The following is a 10,968-nucleotide window of genomic DNA, read 5'->3' as shown; positions in this document are numbered from 1 at the left end:
CAGTTAAAATATTTAAAATACAGGTATCATACAAAGTCGCATTCCACTCGCATAGAGCTGAAATTGGGCGCAACAATTCAGAACAGCGCGCGCGCGCACGCACGCACGCACGCACGCGCACACGCGCACACGCACACACACACACACACACACACACACACACACACACACACACACACACACACACACACACACACACACAGGATGTGACCTCATATTCTTAGGCTGTCAAAATGATCCTTTGAGCCTGAAGTTCGCAAGGTGTTCGACCTTTTTAGTGAAAACCGTGTCGCCCTTGGTTTTGACGCACAAGGTACCACAAACTGGCTCCACCCGCTTTCTCGAGTTGCAGCCGTTTTTTTCACCGCAACAAGTCTGATGGATATTCCAGCCTAGGGGCAACAAGCCTGTTCTGCCATACGACTCCGACCATTCGAAACTTATCAAGCGAAACATAGTCCAGTATACTTCTAACAACGCGCTCACCAAGTCCTGTGAGCACTGTCAAGAAACCAGTTTTCAAAACCAGGTGCAGAGACAGTGTCAATCCGGACATCCGCTGTTGCTTCTAGTCTCGGTGGCTGAAAAAATGTTAAAGGAAATGCAGTGTACAAACGCCTCCGCGTCGCATGCTAGGGAACGCAACAAGAAACTCGCCGTTATTCCCTACGTACACCAGGTTTCCCACAACCCCAAAAGGATTGGACGAAAAAAAGCAGTGGACGCTGTTTTTTCAGCCCCTCACCGCCTCTCTACAATCTGCAGGAGAGTGAACGGTTACGGTGAGCAAGTTCGCGGATGCTCTATTAGGCATCGGGACCCTTTCGTAAGTTTCAGCGCAGGTGTTGTGTACTCAATCCCTTTGTCTTGCGGCAGAGGGATTAATACATCGGCCAGACTGGTCGATGTATTAATAAGAGACTGCCCGAACAGAACGCTACTTCCAGCAACTTAGCCGTCCACGTTCGTGACTGTAATCCTTGTCGCCGGTGCCCTCCGATGTATCAGGTAGCAAATATTGTCGCAAAGAGCAGCAACCAACTCACTCGGGAGATAATTGAGGCAGGTTTCATCCGCACGCAACAAGACGTATGCGTCAGTACGCCCTCAGTAGCCTTGTTGGAAAAGGAGTTTGCGTTTCTTTCCCAGTCAGTGTGATTTCTTGGCACCTTGGTTCCTTGCGCGGCTCCTTTTGACACCCCAGCCCTTCGCCACTTCTCTTGAACTATTCTGGAGACAATTCTATTCGTTTATTCTAGTTTTCATCCATCTCTTAGCTTTAGCAATCTTTGTTCTTTTAGGTCGATTTCATGGTTAGCCCTCATCTTCACCTTTTTGGCCGTGTTCATTGTTGCCTTGCATCGCATCTTTTTAGGCCGTGTTTTTTCGGTTGGCTTTCATCGCTTGCTTTTAGGTTGTCATTTCTTCCCCCATTGCAACCACCCTTTCATTTCATTCTCTCCATAAACGTCTTCACACCATCTTCCGAGATATTTGTTTTTCGTGTCATTGCCTTTTGCATTTTATAGTTTTTATCTTTTTATCTCTATCATCACCAAGCCGCACAGGACTGCCACGCGTGTAGATTTATTTTTTACCCAGTGTTATTGTGTCCTTCCCCTTTCGCCTTCACTGCCGCTCTTTGGTTTTTGTGCACTCAGGGGTGTGTACGGTACCTGGCCGCCCGGAATCGGCCTATCCCTCTAGTGTTTGTTTTTTTTTGCTTCTGTGTAGTGTGGGTTTAATATGCGCCTGCGCTGTTCCGCTTTTTCTTCTGGTTTTATTGCTTTTTGCTTTGATTTGAGCATCGGCCCTACAATCACTGGCCTCTTGGGTTCGGTATAAAACGTGCAGATCGCCCTCCTCTGATATTAAAGTTGTTAGTTCAGCGCCCTATGTGTCTCGCCCTTCCTTCGTCCCTCGTCTGCCAGCGCCACCTTGTTCGGACGGTTTAAGCCGATTCGTTACGTTCCCTCCGTGCTTTCCTAGCGTTGTGGATCCGTAAGTAATTGACCGAACTCGGTCGCACAACGTCTGCGACTGGTCAGTGTTAATGTGACCGTAAGGAGACACCTTCTGGCAAGTTTCAGTCGCATAATTTAATATGATATTGAATGCTGTCCGAGGAGCCGCTCACAATTTTGAGCCCACATCGAGGGACGTCAAGGGGCACTTGCCCAAATTATTAGAACGTCGTTGAACCTAGTGGCTGTTTGCAGGAACAACCAGTGCTGGTCGGCGACGCGAACGTCATCAGGAATGTGGCAGTCCACGTTGGCCGGTCGACCGTGACGTCAAGGGGTGCACTCCAGAACTGGTGCCGACCAAGGCCGAAACTTCTGGTTTCAAAATCATTTTGTAATTAATTATTCACGCTCAAACCGGCGTTCTGAGCTCATTTTCGTAATTACTAGCCCCTTAGGCCTTCTCCAAGGGAGGAGAGCGGACCACGAAGAGCTTTGTGTCTGCAACCTTTCAAGAATTCGATGCACTACAGGAGCATATGCTGCATTGTTGCGTGGTGCAATGTTCACCGCTTTGCGCGGTGCGCTTCTATTCAACTTAGGGGCCATCATTGTCTTTGGGCAATGAATAGACGGTTCGCATAAATACGCGTCACCTGCCCAAGCTCAGACGTAAAACACATTTGTTTTTGTTTTTGCACATACCCTTCTAGCGAATCTAGTGCGTACTTCGCCAATGAAAGAAAGTAACTGACGTTCCGTTACTTCTGACGCGTTTTACGATGGATGTTGCTTTTTGGTTACGCTGTTTCTGAATTTGGTCGTTCAGTTATCTATGTGTGATTGGGTTGCACCTCACAGCTTGGGGTCTTTTGAATGACAGGGTTGACAGCACTTGAAATAAACGCTGATAAAAGGTGAGCAGCCGCACGTAAAGAAGTCACGTGATGACGAGAAACGACGGCCAAGGCCAGCAGACAGCGACATGCTAGCCGCAGAATAGTCAAGGTGGATGACATAAGAGCCGCTGCTATGATGGTTGCGCCAAAACAATTTTTGTATAAAGAAGCGTTTAAATTTCAATCAAATGTACACAACTAAAATACTTTAATACCAGTGATTGAAATTGTGTCTTAAACGGTGATAAGTCACAATATGTACCTAACTATTTTCCTCTTCATTGTGTTTCTCCCCACACTAACACACTAGCCGCAAATGTACGGCTTTTCCCTCCGCCTCCTTCCACTTCTTTGTGGAATAAAACTTGTACGTATGTACGTATGTATGTATGTATGTATGTATGTATGTATGTATGTATGTATGTATGTATGTAAGTATGTATGTATGTATGTATGCATGCACGTATGTATGTATGTATGTATGTATGTATGTATGTAAGTATGTATGTATGTATGTATGTATGTATGTATGTATGTATGTATGTATGTATGTATGTATGTATGCATGCACGTATGTATGTATGTATGTATGTATGTATGTATGTATGTATGTATGCATGCATGCATGCATGCATGCATGTATGTATGTATGTATGTATGTATGTATGTATGTACTTCATTTTGGCGCTTCAGTTCCGCAGCCTTACTGGCGATGCTGGCGCTCGGTTCTAGTCCACATTCGAGCTCTGTCTTCGGCGCCTATGATAATTTACCTTACACTTTCCATACTATTATATTCGGGGGAATAAATCTGGTTAGTGATTTCTTCCGAACTTCAAGTGATTCGGCCTTTGACTGCTGTTTGCCAGCATCCTGGTTAGCTGACTCGCTTGTGTGAGCGCTGTCCTTGGTCCGATCTCTGGAAAATGATTTCCAAGGCACGACTATAATAGTCAAGGAACGAGCCGGCTGCTATCGTAACCACATTGCTGCAATTATGTGGAGTGGGAGCCTTTTTTTTAACATGTGCTAAGTCTCCCGCTTTGTTGTATGTGCCTTCCTGAATGCTACTGTCGTGGTTTCCCTATCGACGACTTACCTGCCGTTGCGAGGACATCCCTTTCGCTTTCCGATGATTACTCCCCTTGCTTCTCCGGTGTCGGCGACGGACAGCCGCAGAGATTAATGACTTCGCCCACCACACGGACATGACATCAGTTCTACTGAGAAGAAAAAAAGAGAATTAAGGAACGGAGAGGCAACGCAGTTCCTCGGAGTCGACGCGTTGCGACTCTTCCTCCTGCGCGCTTCTCACGCGGACACGATGCATCTCAGAGTGGTGAGCTTTCCGGTGAGCCATCTCTGCTTATTTCGCCTACAAGCATAGGCTATTTATTACACTTATAGATGGCTTACATTGAAGAAATATAACGACGGTCTGCCTCTGCTGCAGGTCAGCGAAATACGTACATTAGAAAAAGACTGCTTTTCATAGCGAACAACGACGGTAGTTGTGAGCGAGTCAGATAAGAAAAGAGCCGCGGTAACGCCTGAACTGAGCTTTTTTCCGGCTACAGCGCTGCTTATGGTTAAACGGCTAACCCCGGGATAAGTTGCTCCTCCCATCCGGCATTGACGCTACTCTTAAATGCAGGAACAAATAACTAACTCTTGAAGCGATAGCTCCACTCCGCTAGGTAAGCCGGATATCGCCATGTGTGTAGCGTGACCTTCAGGAACTTTGGGCAAACTGCCCACCGTGGCAGGTGGCAGTTAAATTCATGATTGGTCGCTAGGGAAGACCAACGTGGGCCATGCAAGGCCACCAGTGGCAGCACCTGCCATCGCAGGGCAGCGGAGCATCGCTTAACCGCTGCACCACGGCGCCAGGAGTGGTACGATAACCCCCAAGGGTCAATGAATGTAGAGTGACCAGTTCTACATATATGGGAATTAACCCATTACGCTATCGCGTCCTAACTTAAGGCGGAGCTTAGGTGTCCCCTCCTTTCAGTTGCTAGTAAGTGCAGAAGTCTGACAACTCGTTTTTGCCCTGCAGCTACAAAAGCAACTGCATGTCTCAAAAAGTGCAACTTTATATGCTTTACCACCTGTGAAGTAAATCCTGTGATGCATACTGCTGTATATTTTTGCACTGATGTAAGGTACTGTCATGCCATTTTGGTTTTTCTTCCTCGCAATTTATTCTGATGAGTGTTTTTTTTACATGAAGCATGAGCCTTCTGTGTATTTTATTTCGCATTTTTATTTTTATTTCATGTTCCGTTATTCTTAAAGTGCTTTTATGGCTGTGTGTATGTCTGCGCGGTTCCGCTGTCTGTCGGGCTCTGCCACTCAAGCCCTATGAGGCTTTGGCAGGTCGGATGTTTGCGCATTTTTTTTAATATTTGGCGCAATTAATTATTATTATTATTATTATTATTATTATTATTATTATTATTATTATTATTATTATTATTATTATTATTATTATTATTATTATTATTATTATTATCATTATTATTATATAAAAGTCCAGGAGTTCAGTTAACCAATAATTTCTCTTCGAATGAAACAAAACAAATGAACAAGAGTCGGCGGGTAGAAGGTAGGGTGTGCCTTACTCCGCTAGCCAGTTTTTCGAAAAGAGGACTTGTCTTTGTTACGATAACAAGTCCTTTTGCCGAAGCGTTGGCTAGCGCACTCAACCCAACCTCACTCCCGCCGAACCTTGTTCATCTGGTCAGCGTATACAGACATCCCTATAACAGCGTTCCCAAGATATATTTTACCGCAAAGCTCTGACCACAGAGGCAGAAAGTTCCGGCAAACCGTTCAGGCAACGGAGCAAACGACGTGGTTTGGCGCGTGCCGATTCTCCTTGGACTAGTTCGCAGCATCGCCGCAGTATGGCGTTACGCGAGCTACAGGAAAATATTCAACCAAGGCGATGGGAATTCCACTGTGCGTACGCAGAATCAACTGAATACAGTTTACTAGAATGTCGCAGCATCCATGCAGCCACTATCCCTAAGGCCCTAGAGTGTAGAGATTGACATAGTAATGTGAATGAATCTGAGGTAGACGTTGGTGAAAAACGATTGGAAAAATGGCGGCTTAAACAAAGGGTAGTGACGTAAAAACGTAAACACAAGTTTAGGTTTGAAAATTGGGTTAGCGTAAAAGTCAATAGAATTTGTTTTGGTTTCAGAAGATGGTACCTGTAAATATGCCAGAGATAACTATATATATATAAAAATCTAGCATGGTGGGTCCCGGCTGTTTCAAAAGGGAACCTCCATCCATCGCCAATAGGGTTCGCCAAGCGAGGAGAGCTGTTTCGCAGACGGAGCTTCCATACGTGGGAGAACCTCGTGGAGGAACATGGAACCATGGAGGAACCGTTGAGGAAGAACCGCAGCGCACAAGCTCGGGCGGAGGACGCGGTGCTCAAACAAGCGGCCAGGGCACGGAAGCGGGAAGAGGCGCCAGCTGACATTTTTCTTTCTTTCTTCTTTCGCTCCCACCTTACTCCCTTCTCTCACGGCGCGAGTCAAGTGTCCGCTGAGATATGTGAGACAGATACTGCGCCATTTTTTTTTCTTGAAAAACCAATTTACCAGTGGAACAAGGGCCGCCGCACCCACACATATGTCGTCGGCTCTTGTTCCGCTTGCTGGTGGCAGATGCAGACGGCCGAGTGAGTAGGCCTCGACACGCCTCTTCGATATCACTGCACCGCGCCTGGTTGACCATACCATACCATAAATAAGGACCAGTAGAAGTGACGCCCGTTTAAATCAGGTACACTTCGATAGTGCACCAGAAGCTCCTTCACCGCAGATTCATCACTGCCTTTCGAACCGTTCTCTTTTTAAGAGAGTCCCTGAAACCGTTCCTACCTACAAACAAAATCTTTTATATGGAGGATTCTAGCACGTCGAATTTGAACTTCCAGCATTCAAAGAGCACTTTTTTTATACACTGTTAGTTTTGAACGCCAGTACACAAAGTTTTCTCCAGTAAAAGCCCGAAGTGAAACAGCAACGTATACATTTCCTATAAAAAAAAATTGGCTGTGGCTTTACTCAGTTATGCCTGGATGTGCGTAACGAGAGGTACGGTTAATCTGATTGTTTGGCTTAGTTATCTCTACGGTTACATCTTTATAGATTAGCTTGGTATGTGTCAGTGTTTAGCCGTCTCCGGCTCGCTACCTCCTCCTGGTTCCGTTCCGACGACGAAGCCTCGCGTCTTTCAGTCTTTCCGACTAACTTTCCATATCTGCCGACGAATCCCACCGAGCCGCCCCTTCAATATATATGATGCAACGCCGGCCCCTCCTCTGTCGTTGCAATGCGGTTTCACCGGTTCCTCCTCTGACGTCATGCCAAATTGCGCGGCGAGAGGCGCTGCCAGCAGCGGCGGTTGCTAGGCAATGGTTCAGCTCACGGTGTGGCCACCGGCCCCAGTGAAACGGCGAGAATACGGCCAATGTAGCTCTCCCTACAAAATGCGGCCACGGTCTGGAAGACGTTGAAGTAACGAGCGTTATCTGTTCGGTAGCGCCATCTATCGTCCATGTGATGTATTGCCGCGTGATTAGGCTACTTTTCCATGCCTTACGGCGAGCGGGCGCTTACCGCCTTGAGGTCGGATATTTTCGACTAATTTGGGCCGAAAAAAAAAAGGCTGCCATCGCCTGGTAGACGTTGAAGTAACGAGCGTTAGATGTTTGGTTTGCTAGAATTGATATCAATGAGATTAAAGGGAGGTGCACGAAAGGTAATACGAATTTTCGTCCCCTGACGTCATACTCGCATAGTTACATTTCTATCTACCATATTGGGCGCCGCGGTGGCTTAGTGGTTACGGCGCTCGGCTGCTGACTCTAAAGACGCGGGTTAGATCCCGGCCGCGGCAGCCGAATTTCGATGGAGGCGAAATTCTAGAGGCCCGTGTACTGTGCGATGTCAGTGCACGTTAAAGAACCCCTAGCGGTCAAAATTTCCGGAGCCCTTCACTACGGCATCCTTGATAGCCTGAGTCGCTTTGGGACGTTAAACCAAGCCAATTCTATCCACCATATTGAACTGTGACGTCATCATTGGCACGCGGGTGGTGGTTGTTTCTATAAAGCTATTGTAGATGGCGCTACAAGTCTCAATGTGAGATGCGCTGTTTTCTAGTTGCTGCCACAGATGGTGCTGTGATCTCAGGATTGTAGCAGACCCCATGAAATCTCGAAACGGGATGAGTAAGACCTGACTCTCTCAAAAATGCAATGCGCATGTTTTACGTTCTGTATCTCAATAAATATAACAAGTACTTTTAAAGAAATGAAAAAGTTGCAATTCGCAACCAGTGCACAACTAAAAAATATAAAAACTCGAAGTATAGGGCACAAATTAGTATTCCAGGTTTTCACGCTTCCTCCTCATTCTGTGGTGCTGCGTCGTCTTCTTGTGCACGGGTTGCATGAGACTAAAGCCTGTGAGAGAACTTGCCGTTGCGTGAACTGCTCTAGAACGTTGGAAATTTGCAAGCTGCAGCGAAAAAGCATGCTAACTGTTCAGAAAGCTGCTCTATCGTCAGGTTATAGACGTGGTCGAACAAAGCCAGAAAAACTTAATACAACGCCTACTCTGTTTTCAGTTCGCTTCTTGTCAAATACGGTTAGCGCGTTCAGGATTTATTCCTTGGATATCGGCCGCAGTAGCTGAAAGGATGCAGGCGGCTGAGGTGAAGGTCAGCCACAACTGAGAAATGATCGTGTTGTCATCCATGAAAAGAAAAAAATATATTTTAAGCGCTAACCTATGTCTGGAATGTGTTAACCAGAAAAGAAAAAAAATCGGCACGGAAACTTTAGACAGCTCACGTGTGAAAATGCGAAAGCATTAATGTACTGAATCATGCTACGTTGCAGAACAGCTCAGTCATGGGTCATGGCTGTGAGTAGGAGGCATGACTGTGCATTGATAGATACGGAGAGGGGGGAAAGGCAGGGATGTTAACCAGAAAGGTTGTCGTTTGACTACACTGCACAGGGGAAGGGAAGGAAGAAGGGATTAAAGAGAGAAGAGAGAAGGAACAGGAAACAGTCACAATCTGTCAATCAAGGCAGTCTCTCGCAAAAAAAAAAACAAAAAAAAAAAACAAATCAGTGCCTTGTAAGCCTTGATGGCAGTCGACTGTTGTGGCCACGGACCGAGGATCTTGGCTCTGTGAAAGGGCGAGGGTCCAGGCGGTCCAGAGCACATCGCAGCTTACGTCTTTCGTTCACAAATACAGGGCACTCACACAGGAGATGACTGATTGTCTCTTCACAGACACAGTTTACAGAAGAAGGGCCGTCGGCCATCCCGATCCGGAAAGCATATTGATTTATGAAGGCAACGCCGAGCCATGGACGGCACAGTAATGTTGCTTCACGACGCGCTACCTCAAATGGAAGACGGAGGCGCAGTCCAGGGTCCGATGCCCAGAGGCGACGATTGCAGAACTTTCCTGTGTACCACGCTGAAAATGACTGTGCGTACTTTTCACAAACTCTATACACCTTACTTTACGTTATTTGTGAAATTATGAGTCAAGATGCGCTGCAGAAGGGCTGTGTCATGCGCGATGTATGACACCCCCCCCCCCCACTAACACACACACACACATGCGTATGACAACACCCGGAACGCTGTACAACGAATGGTTGCATCACAATTTGGATACGAAAATCTGGGAGAGCATACAATTGAAGGTACGTACTGTCAGCGTCAATTGAAACGCGAACAGCACAAATCGCAGATATTAAACTAGGGAGGCAAAATACATGAGCAGTTGATTTTCCCATCGAAGCCGAAAAGACCGCTATTCTGAAATGTTAATAGCCCACGCCTGTATTTCACCTCCATCCTCTAATATGCTTCATTTTTTCTGCTCGCGTTTCAGGTGTTTTGTTCGCATTTCATTTGACGCTGATAGTACATATTGTCACGTTGTAGTGACGGCAGTCCAGCGGTCAGGAAGACACCAACCACTCTTGGAAACGAAGCTCTTTATTTGGGCTTACTTGCGCCCGCAAAAGAACTGAATCAATCGGCGGCGGCGTAAGCAACAAATGTGCTCGTCAGTCGTCGAGCTACGAATGCCCGCCGCTGGCGGCATCGCTCAATTTAAAGCCACCAAGGAAACTTCGAGATAACAGGTCAAGATCATCTACAGTAATCTAGAAAAACGTAGATGCAGCTCTTCATGGCTGTGATCAATTGAGATTAGTCCGGTCGCTTCTCGCGTCACAAACAAAAATGATAACACCCCTTCATGCGGCCTTGAGCGCGAACGAACGGCCACTATAGTGATACGTGGCAATATATCGTCAGTTCGAGGAGGAGGAGGATAAACTTTATTTGCGCCGACAAATGTATCAGACTGTGTGGGGTATAGCCCAATCAAGTGGGCATGAGTCCGTGGCGTTCGCCGACTTCTAGGGCTCTTGTTACAACCCGGATCTGTGTGTCCGAGTCGGAAATGAGCAATGCGGCCTCCCACTGGTCTGGATTCGAGAGCTGCAAACCGAGAGTATGTGGGACAGAGTGGCATGTTGGCCACACAGCTGACAGGAAAGGAAGCAGACCCCAGGATATGTGCGGGCACATATCGCGGGGTTGGGGAAGGTGTTCGTTTGGAGTTGCCTCCACGCAACCTCTTACGGTTTGGTGAGAGAACTATGTGCGGAGAAGTTATAGAAGTCTACCTAGGCGGTAGTGCTGGTTATGTCATGAAATGTAACCATACGAACTCTCGCCGTCCGCAGGACGGGCGACACCACATACCGGTCGACGAATCCTCGGGCGTAATTGTGGGCCGCCTCGTTCCCTGGATGGCATGAGTGTCATCTCCTACCTCGCACCATGATTGGCTTCCGCTCAAATTCCTCTACCAGAGCGGGAACAGAGGCTATTCTAGGGCTTGATTTAACTAAAGCATTTCACAGTGTCTCGTCAGTTCGAACAATTGTTTCAAGCTAACCTCCAACGTGACTCGCACATGTAAGCAATCATCATCATCATCATCATCATTACCAGCCTGACGGCGCCCACTGCAGGAAA

Source organism: Amblyomma mixtum, chromosome 1 (genome assembly GCF_055824585.1).
Source record: "Amblyomma mixtum isolate Tamu chromosome 1, ASM5582458v1, whole genome shotgun sequence".
In the NCBI taxonomy this organism is placed as follows: domain Eukaryota; kingdom Metazoa; phylum Arthropoda; class Arachnida; order Ixodida; family Ixodidae; genus Amblyomma; species Amblyomma mixtum.
Note: the sequence above shows the minus strand (reverse complement) of the source record.